Here is a 15,710-nt window from a genome sequence, read left to right as displayed (position 1 = left end):
TGTAGATGTTTAGATTTATGTTTTTTTCTAAGAATTTTAAAAAGAAAACTCTCAAGTTTGCTGGTTTGAAAGTTTTGAAGCACAAAGTGTTTTTTGTGTTTTTACTTGACGAGTGATTTGGGTTCGTCCTCTGGGCACCGAGAGGAGCGACCAGAGTTCATGGCAACCCTTCGAATGGCAGAAAAAACAAACACCTGTTGCTTCGGGAAAAAGTCATGCAGATGGACGTCTGTAGAAGAGCAGCTCAGGAGTTGGTGCGCGTCTCGTGAAACGTGGCTCTTCAGCTCGCCGTTCTGATTTTGTAGAGTTTGACACTCGAAGGCCGAACGACGAGGTTTTCTCCGTCTCCTCTCCGTGCCGTCGGACTCCCTCGGTCCTCGGCGTAATCATCCTCTGTCACCGACGACTGAGGCGTCATTTAGCCGGAGTGTTTTTCCAGGGAGATTCCCCGCGGTTCAGTCACACCGTTAGATTTCCCCTGCAGCTCGCTTCGCTTTGGAGGAGACCAAATATTAAGAATCAGGTTTCATCATCGGGGGAAACGACTCCCGACGCCAAAACCTTCACAACCGCACTCACGATGTGCAGCGTCCACCTGCACATCGATCGGTCCACTTGGACCAGCGTCCAAGTCTTTCACATTTCAGAGGTATTCAGCCAACGGCTTCGTCCGGAGTCACTTCCAGGAGAATTAAGTGCAAACAGCCGAGTCAGCATCAACCGCTCGTATCGCTAAAAGAGGAACGAGCCGAGCAAATCTGCCACGTCCTCGTCCATATTCTTCCAGCGCAGAGACGGAGATTTCACCTGATCAAACACATCTGGCCGGGCCAGCTGCTTTTCACACCGAAGCACAGACTGGATGTGAAAATGCAGGTAGTGCACTACCGCTGATGGCCACTAGGGGCTGGCTCTTATTGACTCCCATTCAAAAAGCATCAGCTTCTCAAAGTCAGCAAAGTCCATCATTCATTAGATATTATGACACAAAGGGAGCTCTGTTTGATGTCTGGTTTTGATTGACAGTCAAGTTTCCAGTATAGGTGGGCGGGGCATAGTGTCCTCAGTTGGCTCCACCCCTCAGTTTTATGGTCAGTTCTTGTTCCAAAAAAATAAAATAGTGACGCCCCAAAACGCCAAACTGGAGACTACAAATCGGCATTTGGTCAATAAATGTACTTCTATTTGCTTTTAATGTGTTTTAGTGGAGAAACAAGAAGAAAAATAACAAACATGGAGAAAAGGCCGTTTTTAATTACATTTTTTGCACTTTGTGGTCTTTTTTTTTTATGTTGAGAAAATAACTACTTATGTTTTTGGGGCTCAATGCAACCTTAAAAATCATTAAAAAAAAATATTCTAGTTTGAAGTTTAAAAAAACCCTGAATAAATTCAATCAATGAAATGTAATTACGTGCTCACTGAATCCCACTGAACCATTTGCAGATGTTCCAGTAAGAGTTTGGATTATGGAGTTAAATCTGATTGTGCTTGGTCGGACTCGGGGATGTTCGGCGTCACGTTAACGCCCTCACATCTCTACATGGGTGCGAACAGTGCAGCTGCTGATCAGCTCGGCGATGTCTCCGTTATCTGTTTCCTGCCCCCCTCCCTCCCCACTTATCTACCGACTCTTCCTGTCTTTTTTTACTCCACTCCCTCATTTTTTCCAGATTACTCCGTTTCCTGGCTGCTGTCGGAGGACGAGGCGGTAAACGAGATTAGTGACGGTGGCTGAGGGAAGCCCTGGCCCGAGGCGCCGCGGGCTTTCCAGCACCCCCCTCTTTCTTTTTCCTTTTTTTTTGTGTGGTTGGGGCGAAGTGACGGAGTGAGGTTGACATCCAGTCAGTCAGGGACGGAGACAAAAGGGACAACAAACCTTCCCGTGTCTGCTCGGCCGCCAGACAACACGCATCGGTCACGGTCTCTTTGTGAGACGACAACTCGAACAGAATCCAATTTCACGACACTATTACACTAAAAAAAAAAAAAGAAAATCTGAAAGCTTCTCCTCGGCCGCCCCGAAAACTCGGCGGATGTCTTCATTTGCCTCCCGAGCAGCGACGCGGCACATACACATTCGTGCCTTCATGAATAACCGAATACATAAATAACGCAGATAGCATGAATTATTCAAATCCTCCAGCAACGATGTTGGCGGGAGTGGAAGCTAACCAGCTCTGACAAGAGACTCACACGGGGAAAAGTAATAAAGGTTCAAATAACCTCGGTGGGTCTGCAATCACTTTGGTTTAATCCGAAGATGCTGAGTGTGTTTCTCGGAGCAGACACGTGTTTTTATGAGGCCGTGCAGCCGGTGGCGCGCCGACGCTTCTGCTGTCTCATATTAAAGTGAAATTAGACTGTTTTTAGGTCATTTAGGACATTTTGCCATCAGTTTGACGAGAACTGGAAGATCCCAACGCCGCCGTCCCCCTCGCTCCTTTTTTCTTTCGCCACACAGTTTTATCGTCTGAATCCCAGATTGGAAGAGAAAGAGCTGCACGGAACGCAATTATATCGATATAAAATATAAAAGTGACACGACAAGTAGCACAGGGAAATGTGGTGGAGGAGATAAAGTAGCAGGTAGAGTATGCAAAGAGAAAAATAAACTCCTCCTACTATTCAGAGTGTAATTATCCAAATTAAAGATATCTAGGATTACATCTCAAAAATTAGCCCAAATTTCTCAGTTCTACTTTTGAATGAGATCATTTCAAAAAGTTGCCCAAAATTATAACAAATTGCACAAATATAAAAGCAGATTTTAATGACCGTACGGAGAGCTGAGCGTTGGAGGCTCCGCCTCCAGGATCAAAGCTGCCGGTTCATTGGTTGAACTTCCACAGCTGTCGTTCCTCTCGTCTCGGTTTTCCTCGTCCGTCGGCAGCAGAAGCAGCGAGTTCAGCGGACGCCGGACCGAACGGGACGTCCGGTTCGTCTCGAGTCTCGAGTCTCGAGTCTCGTCTTCCATCCGATTCGCCGCCACTGAGCAGACAATAAAATCACATTAGAGCTCACGGTGTATTTTAACATGTCGGGGGGAGAAAAAACAACAACACACATTTTCCTGATAAATAAAGAAGCCAAAGACCCCCAAAAATAGGTCAGTTACAGTGCAAAGGTCAAAGGTCGGGAGAGGTTTGGCATTATGAACTTTTACTCACTTAAACTGCACTCAAATGAATCTGCAGTGGAAATGACTGTTTATTACGTTTGTGAACTCCAGATGAGGAAGAAGCCGTTGAACGACGACGACAGCTTTTCCTGTGTTTTACAAACACAAGGAGCCGCTCTGTGCAAGCTGCCACTTGAACTCCAGGAAGAGACGCCTCCTCTTTTGTTTGTTTTTTACATTTTTCATCCGATCAGTGGGAGAAGTGTCTGTGAAGCCGAGCTGTCAGCTGACGGCGATCACTCGGACATCTGCCGCCGCTTTGAGGCGAGCCCTTTGTCCGCTCCGTGTGTCCGTCCTCTCCAGACGATCGCCGCGGGCGACGAGCCGGCCTCAGCTGTCGGAGACGGCCGCTCTCGTCGCACAAGGAGGGAACTGTTCGGCGGGTAGCTGGAAATCGATGAAGAACTTGGAGGGGGTCGAGCGGGGAGGTCTGCAGACCACCACGGACTCAGCAGATGATGCTGCTGGAGAGGAGACGAGCGTCGCCGGCGGAGCGGCTGCTGCTGATGGTGTTCACGGCCCAATAACAGACTATTTACAACCCGCTCTCCAGAAACAAGAAGAACCAGCCGGGTGGAAAAGAGAAATAAATAAATCTGCAGATATATTCGCGTGTGTTTGGTTCACAAGTTTTTGGTGAATCCAATTTAATAACTGGTTTAGATTCACGAGACATTACGGTCGTTTCTCAAAAGATCAGATCCGACTGCTAAAGATATTATTTAAAAGACAATTTGTTCTGTGACCATAAGGATAGAGGCGGCTAGTTCCTGACGCGTTTTACCAAAATACATTTTATACTTTAACAATTTTTTGCAATGTACAAGCTACCGTCAATACAAACACATTTTGTAACAAGAACGTTTCCAAAATAAGTGGGACAGTTTGGTAGTGGCTGAAGTCTTCGAACAAACTTTCTATGAATTACAGGTGCCTGAAGTAGCTCCGCCCACTTTGCAACTCTATTATAGGCTTCTTGGATTTAACTTCTTTCACCTCGAAATTTAAACTTTTTAAATATCTTTTTGAACACAAATCCGATAACAAATAAGCAAACAGACAATACCAGCGATGCCTACGAAGTTTTTGCAACAACAGATGGCTGCGTGGGAACAAACTAACGCAAAAACACGTAACATTGCAGACGAGGCGTTCACAATGGAGCATTTTCTTTAAGACCATAAATATCTTCGATTACAGACATCATAACACTGCAGATCACAAATGAGTGCAAAACACAAAAAGATCAATGTTAGGCGAAACAACACTTAATAAATTTAATCTCAGCCACAAATTTGTAAATTATGGTTATTAAAATGTAACTGTCAGAATTCTGCTATCAAGTAATTATAAAACTAGGATCATTTACAGTTAACCGATAGCTCAGCGTTGTAATTATGGTAATAATAACGTATTTCTTGAATGTCCTGACGGATGCATTTTTTGTTTTTAACATAAAAAGCTGCAATTTTCTGGTGCAGTTGCAACAAAAACATAAACCTGCACAGTTTCTGTGTCGTGGGTAGAAACCAAAGCGAGGGATCGCGTCCCTGCTGATTACCGGTTGGTTGCAAAGAGGTTTCAAGGGGGGCAGTTAAATATTCAGGGGAACTAAAATCTTAATCAACAGAGTAAACCCAAGTACACCGAATACACAAACTAGAAATGTGACCAATGATTTCTAATGTGAGGACCCAAAAAGTATTAATGGCTAATTTGAAAGAGCTAATGGACATTTTAAAGAAATCGCGTCCCCTAATTACCGGGCACCATGGTTGTTTTTTTTGAGGATGAATTTTTGGATAATCATTCCTCAGAGTTGTACTTAGTGTTGACAGTTGCATTAATTAGCCGAGCTGTCGTCCACCCACAGCCGGCAGCCGAACAGGAAGCCACTCGAAATCAACCGGCAGCATCCAGCAGCGCCTACGTTCACTCGAACGCTCATCATCCAAACCGTCCGAGCCAACATCATCGCTGCCTGGTTTTAAAAGATCCAACAACAGCCGGCTGTCATGTTAAATTGTACTTGTTTATTGAAAACAAGTAAAAGCTTGTCAAGAGTTAAATAGAAAAAAAAGGATTTAATTTTGAAGCCAGATAGATCCACATATTTTTTTTCCCCTCAACATTCAGACTCAGTGTGTGAAAACAGACGTGAACAGCTTAGTTGCGTTCCTGCCAACGACTTTGAGGGATTCAGTTACGTAAAAGCCTCGCTAGCTGCATTGCTGTGGAGACGGCGGCGTCCGTCCATCTGTCAGACACGTTGGTCTCAACAACTACTGGATGGATTCCCACGACATTTAGTAAAGACTCCAGTTTAACTTAAAAACGTTTAGCCCTTCAGGTGTTAATATGTAAAGTTTAAGTCCTGTCTTGTAATTCCACTTCGTACAGTAGGAGGCGACAGTGCGACACTTGAGTTTGGGCTCATTTTTAAATATTCTTGCCCAGCTGTTAGTTAGTATTTGTGCTGATTTCGATTTGGTTGGAAAACCGAGGACACTACATGTGCCGCCCACCTAAAGCAGAAACCTGACTGCACCACAGGCCTGTCAATCAAACAGACACGCCCCCAAAAACAGGTCTTCTTGAATCTTCTTTTCTAATGAATGAGGGATTATTTTCAGATGGACCTCCAGAAAACTAAGAAGAAGGAGTGACTTTAGCTAACAACACCGAGATAACTGATGGACACATTTTATTCACTTTGGATTTGATGACAGAAGTTGAATGGGAGTCTATGGAGCCGGAGGCTTTTTGGAGCCGACCTCTAGTGGCACTCGCTGGTATTGCACTCCTTGGCTCTTTAGCATTGCGCCTCACCTTTTAGACCTGTAAACCACTTCTAGTTTTATTTAATCTACGAACACGCTGCTTCTTCAACTGGTCAGACTTCAGTGACTCACTGCACCATCTTGTGGTACAAAGCGGTATTACGAGACTCATTTCTGTTAACACCTGTGCAACACAATACATAATGCTCCTCAAGCCAAATGTCAACAAAGCCATTTTATTTTTACTTTCTGTCGTTAAATTTTGTTCATTTTTGACTGTTTCAAACAAAATCTCAAACTGAATTTTTAAAATGTCTGCAGGTGTTTTTGTCTTTATGAAATACACGTTTCCAGTTCTCTTCTGTTCTGGAAAACACCGTTTGACTTAAAATGACTTTCACATATAATATAATTTGACGTTATTTAAATTTTAGAACAAGAGAAAAGCTTTATATTAAGATCTAGGTGTTAGCGCCACGCGGTTCTTTTCCTCTCGAACGTTCTCACGATGTCGTCACCGACTTTCTCACCGCGGGTGGAAACTAACGACGGCCTCTCCGGGCGAATCAGGGCACAAATTTACTTCCCGTGATGTTCAGCTCGCCGGCCGCCGCCGCCGGCAGCCGCTGATGGAGATGGAGATGGTGGTGGTGATGATGATGATGATGATGTAGCACACGGCCTGCAGGAGTTTATGATCCGTGCAAATGGAGGAATCTGCATATTGTTGCATATGAGTTTGCCTAATGGACGCCTACACACTGAGGTGATGATGATAATAATATTAGAACATGGAGCGCCAGCTAACTGCTGCACAACACACACACACACACACACACACACACACACACACACACACACGGACACACGGACACACGGACAGACACATGGACACATGGACATGCACCTCCTCAGTCCTGCTTAAATCATGGAGAAGGAAATCAATGGAGGTGAAGACAAGGAGAGATGAAAGGATAAAAAAAGGAGGAAGAGGAGAAGCCAAGGAAAGGAGATGAGGAGTAGACGAAGAGGAAGAGATGAGTGTGAAGTGCAGAAAAAAAAAAAGGAAATGAAAAGGAGACAGAAGGAAACAAGATAAAGGGAAAGGAGGGAAGTAAGATAAAAGGAGATGAGGAAAGGAGGCGTTGTAGGAAGAATAAAGGAGAGCTGGTGAAAAAAGAAATAAACAGAAGAAGAAAGAAGGAAATAAGACAATAAAAGAAGGAATAAAGGAAAAAAGAAGAAGGGAAGGAGAGACGAGGAAGACTCCACTTATTTGACCTTTGACCTCCCTGCAGGGCCTCAGCTTCTCTGAGAGTCGCCTGTTCCAGCGCGATACTTCGGTTTCCAAACACTGTTTTTTGGGACCTGGACGGGTAAAAAAAAAAAAAAAAAAAAATCTGCGCAGAGATGCAGATTCAAGGAAGTCGTGAGAAGCGTCCAACACAAATTACACGGTTTGTCTGTCGGGTTTGTGCGTCTGTTGAAAGTGCGACGCGCTGGTTCCTGTTTCTGTGCAACGTCTCGGTTTCTGTGTTGTGACACCGAACAAACGTTCAGCGTTGAGAAGCTGCAGCTGTCCGACGCACCGTTATTAACTTGTAACGACAAAGATCTCGTGTCCACTGTTTGTGGACACTTTGCATCAGTTTATTGTCATTTTGCATCATTTCATGGTTCTTTATTTTCAGTTTTACATCTATTTGTGGTCGTTTTGTGCGTCTTTACTGTCATTTTGCATCTTTGTCGTTGTTTTGTGTCACAAGTCGACATTCTTTGTCTTGTTTTCCCATTTTTTGTCTTTTTGTGGTGATTTTGCATCTTCATATTGTCGTTTTTTCATCTCTTTATTTTTCATTCTGCATTTTTTTTTTTTTTTTTTCCATTATGCATTTATTTGTGGTTGTTTTGTTTCTCTTTACCATTTGTCATCTCTTTTTTTTGTACCATTGGATTCCTTTTGTAGTCGTCATGTACCACCCTGTTGTAATTTTATATCTCGTTCAGTGATATTTCTATTCATGCATTAAATCCTACTGAAATATAAACTACAGACGACATCAAAAATCACAATCCACAAAAACATGCAGACGACGGCAACATTAAAGAAGTGAAACATTAACATAATCATGTTCTCGATAATGTGACTGCAATTAAACCTATTAGTATAAAAAGACCTTTAATCTGCTGATATAATTAAATCATAAACCCCAAAATAACTATTTGCAGCCAATTGAGAAAACAACATCTAACCAATTGTTTTATATATGAATGAATTAATCTCGTTGATCAGCCGACTCCCTTCACCTCCTCATCTGATCATCTTTCCTTTAAAATGTAGATTATGTTTGTCTCTTCCTGTAAAACGACAGTTTTTTCCCTCCTGAGTCTGCTTTTTAGTTGTTCTGTTTCTTTTCAACACAAACAAATAAACAAATAATTGTTTGCTTTGATTTCAACTAAAAGCACAACAAAGTGCGAATTAAAACTTTAAACTGCCGATAAAAGACAAAAGAAGCAGAATATTAAACGCCAGTAAAGCCATCCGCGCCCCACAGGGAAGTAGAATAAAAGTACAAGAAAGTAATTAAAATCACAGTGAAGCTGAGGGCTTCGAGTCGGTGACGTGGAGTCAAACTTCTGAGGGTGGACTTTGTGTGTGGAAAAATAAAGCGGAGCGATCGTGGATCCACCAGCGGGCAGCGACATCAGTGATGTTGAACTTCAAGGCGTGCGTCGAACATTTGGGGAATTTCAATTATATTCAGTGTTTGATTTGCGCCACGTGATTTGTTAAAGGACTCGTTTGTAATTCAAATAGGAACACTTGGTGGGACTGAAGAAGACGAGAAAACAGGCTGGTTTCCTGTAACACGAGTAGATTTCACCACAGGAAGTAAAACTTGGGGTATTTTTACATGGTAACACTCCCTACAACCCCTTTAGGACAGACGTAGTTTCTGCAGGTGAACCGGAGGTGAGCGGTTAGCTGGTCAGTTGCCGGTTGAGCGGTCAGAGAGTCTGGTGTTGAAAAATGGTTCTGATCCAGAAGTGTCTTCAGCTGCAATACCAGCGAGTGCCACTAGAGGTCGGCTCCAAAAAGCCTCCGGCTCCATAGACTCCCATTCAACTTCTCTCATCAAATCCAAAGTGAATAAAATGTGTCCATCAGTTATCTCGGTGTTGTTAGCTAAAGTCACTCCTTCTTCTTAGTTTTCTGGAGGTCCATCTGAAAATAATCCCTCATTCATTAGAAAAGAAGATTCAAGAACACCTGTTTTTGGGGGCGTGTCTGTTTGATGGTTTATGTCACTTTATGTACAGTCTCGGGCAGAAACACACAAGTGTAACAAAACATCTACCTCATCCTGAACTTTGGCGTCACTCTTTCTTTCTTTATTTGGTACGAAAACAGCTCCATGATTAGAGTCGGTGGTATTTAAAATCTCGTCCGCTGAGCATACTGCACACTCAGAAACACAGAGCGGCTCCAGAGTATACAGCCGGTTCGCAGCGCCAGCGTTACTGAGCCTCATAATCAAACAGTGTGCGACCTTCATGGAGTTAATGTGCACTGAGGACGGCTGCGCTTCCTCTCAGACGAAATTAAACTTTAGATCTTTCTCTTTTACAAGTTATGCGTCTATTTTTTTTTTCATCTGACTGTCCGGCTGATGGAGGAGGAGAGCGGAGAAGGATGAGGCTGCCATTAAGACGAACGCATCAGGAGTGGGGTGGACAGGGTGGGGGGAGGGCGGAGGGGAGAGAAAAATGAGAAGCTGTAATTACCCGGAGGGAAAGGTCAAGACGTTTGGGCGGGTTTTTGTAATTAGCTTTATTTCTGCAAGCAGAACAAACAGAGCAGTCTTTTGTGAAATTGTGTTAGAAAGGTTACCCAGACCTTTATAGTTGGAGGATCAGCTATTCACATAAAGCCCTGAGTTCTGTCTGCCAGGCAAACAGCATAAAACCTTCACGTCTCCTCTGGACGCAGAAAAACAGTCGTGACAAATGAAACAAAACATTTTAGACTGGAAACAGGAAACTAGGAGTTACGATTTTAATTGAAACCAAGTCAAATTATTTGATAAATTCTTCATGAAAGTAATTAAGCTGATAAGGTGACTACAGGGTAAAGAACATTTCCTACAATAAGTTTAACATGTGATACCTAAAGGTGTGAAATATAGTGTTGAGTTTTAGGACAAGAAAAAAGTTAAAGCGTCGATCACCGTAGGACAAAGTTAGACGGTGAGTTCAAAGCTTCCTGTGTGTGTTTTACAATTAAAAGTGAAGCCATGCAGTAAAAAAAAACAAAAGTAGTCAATTTATTAAATACTGATGAATTTACAATCATCATATTTATCAGATTTATAATAATCACGTTTTGAAATGTACAAAAAAGAACCCAATATGGTTAATTTTCTTTCTGTGTTTGGTAAATTAATATCAAAATAACTATTTGAGGTTTTTTTTGTTTTTTTATTCTTTTGGGATTTTGGACTGTAGGCCTGTTATAAATAAGTTTTGAAAACATCTTGATCATATTGAATATATTTTAAGGATTTTGGAAACTATTCGACTTAGCTGCTGTTATATATGCTTTTGGTCAAACATCTGAATAAAATCTTTGGCCTCTAGTTTGCAGCTCCAAGGTGGTCTGAACCAGTAATGTAAAAAATTAATGCATTCTCTTCCTTCATTAGCAGAGACCTTACCTCATTTTAAGATGGTCTGACTTTAATTAAGTTGAGCTTCATCTAAAAATAAGGTTATTTTAATAAATATGAGACTTGTAAAAAAAAGAATGTATTGTCCATCCATCCATTATCTATACCCACTTCAGATGTATTGTACAGTATATAATATATATTCTGGTCTGTGACAGATATACAGTATATAATATATAATCTGGTTTGATGAACACTATAATATATAATCTGGTCTGTGACAGATATACAGTACATAATATATAATCTTGTCTGTGACAGATATACAGTACATAATATATAATCTGGTCTGTGACAGAGCTGCAGTGTGTAAACTAGAATAGACTACCGGCTGATGTAGAGCAGCAAAATGTGGTGAAATATTAAAATATGACTGTTAGGAGAAGTTCTGAGTTTGCTGCTGTTTGCCTGCAGTCAGGTGGTAAAGGGCATGTCAGGATTTAGTTGACAACAGTACAGTGAACACTCACACAGGGATTCTTCCTCCTTATTAATGAGGGGAGCCGCTGGCTGCTGTCAGGCCTCCGTACACACCGTCACAACCAGACAGCAAGATAATCATTTTTCAACCTGCTGGCATAAGCATTAAAAAGTCTTGTCTAACCCCCCCCTCCTTTCCCCTCTTCTTCTTCTTCACTCCTCTTCCTCGTCTCTCTCTCGCCCTCTGCCTCTCTTAGTCGTTTCAGATCTCCGGTTCTTATCGGTCCAGAGAAGCTCCGGCGGTGTCAAACCAACGCCGCAGTTTTCTTATTAAGTCGGCTGCCGAACGCATCGCACGTTTTCATCACCCTCACCGAAGTGCTCAACAGAAAAATAAACGCATGCAAAGTATACGGTAGAAATCATCTGCGTTTTCATCTTCCTCCTCCTTTTCTTTCTTTTTTTTTTTTTTTCCTGCCACCATATCCGATCATCATCATCATCATCATCATCATCATCATCATCATCATCATCATCATCATCCGGTGACGGGACGGCCCCCTTCACGCTGAGTCAGGACTTTCTAAAGGATGGAAAAAAAAAAATGCTTCAATCTTCAAATCTGAAACTTTGAACAAAAGCTGACAGCGGTACGTTCAGAGCTGCACTTCTATCTCACGGGGAGTTGAGCGGCGAGATTTTATTTTGTTTAACGTCGCAGTGCTGCTGGAAGAGTTCGTCCGGCCGAATCGAGGAAGGGACATTTTTTTTTTAGGAAGAACAGGAAACGCCATTTTATTTTATTTTCTATTAAATTCCTTTTGAAAATGAGACCATAAGATATACTTTTCCTACGTTGTCATGTTTAGATATAATCACAAATTTATATTTTGTGACAATGTAATCCATCGGTTTTTAACATTTGTTCTGGATTACTCATTTAAGGTGCCTTGTGATATTTATTGCGTTTAGCGTGTTCATGAAAAAACTACATATAAGTGTCGCCCTCTTGTGGTATTCACAAGTCAGAACTCAAAAATTTCTGTAAGCTCTAATGAGAACAAAACTTCAAGCTAATATATTAAAATTAGCTTGGATGCTAATAAGTTAAACATCTAGCTAGCGAGCTACCTTGGATGTTAAGCTAATATATTGTAGAGTTTATTTTCATAACTTAAATAATGTTGATGTTCTGATGGCATCTTCTTCCTCTCTCATTAACTCTTTGCATTTTCTGCATTACGTTACCCACCCAGCTAACTTGCTAAATTGTTAGCCTCCGTGGCTTCTACACACCGTCTATGTTGCTACGGTGCTCTACCGAATCGACCGCTTGAACGCCACCGTGGACACGACGTCCCACATAGCAACGATGAGCTCACGAGTTTTGTAGTGACGTATTTATGTAGTGCTGAGAGAAGCCACTCAATTTAAATTGGCAAATTATATTCCCCAAATATTAGAATTTTCATTTAAAAAAAAGAAATGCTGAAGGATGAAACCTGGATTGTATTTCTGAGTGATTTCAAAGGAGGAGAAATCATTTCAGTCTTTGATTAGTGTTGGTGTTGTTGAGTCTCCAAAAAAAATCAGAGACCTGCTTTTTCCGATGAGCGTTTCAAACTGTTTAACATCCAGCTGGTGAGAGTTTTTAACTTGATTTGATTAAAATTTGATTGGATTTGAGGGGAAACAGAAAACAGCAGTGTCGGTCAAAAACTTTCATTTCCGTGACTGATGGAAGATCTGGAACGTAAAACATGAATCAGTACAACAACCAGCAGCCGTGGGGACGGAGAATAAACATAAAACAAGTAATTAAAATACACATATTGTGAAGTCATGAGTCTGAAATAACTCAGTGTATATTTGTAAAATAAATCTGGTTTATCAGATTTGACTGATTCTTTTCCTCTGGGACTCCTTTGTTTGTCTTTTTATTTTACAGTCTCCCGCAGGGTATTTTTTTTCTTTTTTTTTATTCTCACTTGATTTGTTCTTTATATTTTTTGTCATTCTTACAACATAAGTCTATTTTAATGTTTTCTTTTCTGTCTTTTTTAGATTGTATTAACTTCGGAAGTCTCTGTGATTTCTCAGAGCGCAGCCTGTCAATCAGTCTCGCTTTAAATCAAGTGTTTCCACTCGGAGCTGTCAGTCAGATTATTTCTTCCAGTGCAGTCACGGAGAGAAATCCATCTGTAGACATCAACATTAACAGACTAAATAAATACTGTAAATAACTGGAAATCATCCCGTGTTTTCCGGTCTGCTGTCTCGTTGGCCACCCTTCCCCCCTCGACTTCCAACCAAACCATTCATTTCCACTTTATGTCTTAATTTTTTTTAAATCCGTCAAAGCTTCTTTAATTTTTGAGCTTAAAACCAAAAAGGCATAATGTCCATTTAAACGCCTTAAACACAGAAATGAGCAACAGACTGTAGTTTATTTGGGTTAAATGATCACTGAGACTCCAGATGTTTCAGCTTAAAAATCATAAAAAGCAAATCCGAGTGTAAAATGTGTGATGAATAAACCAACACCCTCTTTTTTTTTTCTATCATCATAAATATAAATAAATAAAATCCACTGGGACCTTGAACTGTCTGAGGGACATTTTTTTTTTTTTTCATCATTTGTTCCATCAAAGCTGTAATTTGACTCCGAAATGATAAATCATTCCTTCAAATTACTAATTTCCAAGCTCATTATACTTGTGACGTTCCTTCGGTTAAAAAATGCATTTGTTTAAATTACCAGATAATTTCAAGATAGTTTAATTTGTTCTCCTTCTGCTGTGAAGGACATCCTTCATCCTCTCCAACAGGGACATCAAAGACGAGACAACAGTGAGCTGATTTTTCATTTACGTCTACAAAACAGGAGGAAGAAATAAAACATCCGCAGTTCTTTCGATCCGGTTGGAATTCATTTGCATGTTTTAAGTGGTCAAATCATCTCTAATCCATCTGTTCTACTGGAGAGCCAATAAAAACAAAAGAAATGGTAAAAAAAAATAATTATATTGACTTTTAACGTGTTTTGATTGATTTACAATGTTTTGATCTGGTACCATTTGCCTTGTTACAGCATTAGTCATTAATACAAACTCAGATTTCAATGGCGTTTCAGTAGACAGAAATATTTAATTTCTTAGTCAGGCTTTCATTTTGAAACATTTGCAGGAACGTTTTGTGACCACATACTGTATATGAAAGTGGACGTAGCTTTAGGCTCTGAAAACTGCAGAAGTACCTTAAGCTGCAATACCAGCGAGTGCCACTAGAGGTCGGCTCCAAAAAGTCATTAACACAAGTTTCCTGTATGTTAATCGCTTAATTCACTCGTCCAGATGTTCTGGAGGTCCATCTGAAAATAATCCATCATTGATTAAAAAATAAGCCTAAAAAAATGAAGTGTTTTTTTTAGGGGCGTGTCTGTTTGATTGACAGGCCTGTGGTCCAGTCAGGTTTCAGCTATCGGTGGGCGGGACGTAGTATCGTCAGGTTTCCAATCAGATCAGTCAGATCCACCAGCTGGCTCCTCCCCCCAGCTCATCCAAATATAGTCACTTCCTGCTCCAAACCAAACCGGGAATACGATGCAGACGGAACTGACGGAAAATGGCTTTTATCCACTGAGAGTTTGATAAAGTTTATCTCAACAAAACCGCTGTGAAGTCCGTGTTGTTGAAGAGAGAATACAGAACGTACTTTTGTTTACTGTCACACCTGAACCTGAAGTCACCATCAGCTGAAACACAGATTATCGATCAGTTTGGTTTTCTTGATTGGGTTTCTCGCAGTCCGACACACTTCAACCCCGACGGCGGACGACCTTTAACCTCCCGCCTTTCGCTCTCCTCACGCAGACTAGAAAACAGCAGCGTGAGTGGAGGCGGTGGGTCGGGAGGGTTCGGGGGGGAGGAGGGGATCTATAACTCATACGCGGCTACCTGCAGAAATGACTGCTGTTTAATGGATCTGCCGCCGCTATCGCTCATTCCAATTACTCCACGGCAAATTAAACGAGGAGCTTCTCAGAAAGCGTTAATGCATATTAATTAATCTGTCAGAAGGTGGAGGCAGAACGTCGCGCCGAGTCTGAAGACGGTCGACTGCCGACGCCTCGAAAGTAAATAATAAGAAACACCTCGCTGTTTATAATGATGAGCAATTTCTACTTTATTACTGACTATTGTTTGCCATTAATGTTTAATCAACTGCTGCTCCTTCATCACTCAGCGCCACCTCGTCGTTGTTTTCCTGAGGTGGTGAGATGGATTATAGTTCTTACACGGCGCCACAGATGAAAATAAAACTTTGATTGTGTGTTTGACTGAAAGTAAAACGGCGATGAGGTGAGATAAACAGAGGTCAAAGAACTTTTCATGATTGTTTTATTCAAATATTTTAGCTCCTCTTTTCATCAGCTTTGAAATATTCGTGAACGGCTGCAACTAATTAATGAATATACTGTTTAGGTAAATAAAATCGTGGAAATTCTTCATCATAACCTCCCAAAAATGAGGCGAAAGTGATCGAGTGACGTCTGTGTGCACGTCCATGAGCTCCCTGCAAACGGGAGCTGCTACTTGC

The sequence above is a fragment of the Brachyistius frenatus genome, unplaced genomic scaffold (assembly GCF_029030835.1).
Source record: "Brachyistius frenatus isolate BFR_SWC_R1_liver_20210118 unplaced genomic scaffold, ASM2903083v1 Contig_89, whole genome shotgun sequence".
Lineage (NCBI taxonomy): Eukaryota > Metazoa > Chordata > Actinopteri > Embiotocidae > Brachyistius > Brachyistius frenatus.
Note: the sequence above shows the minus strand (reverse complement) of the source record.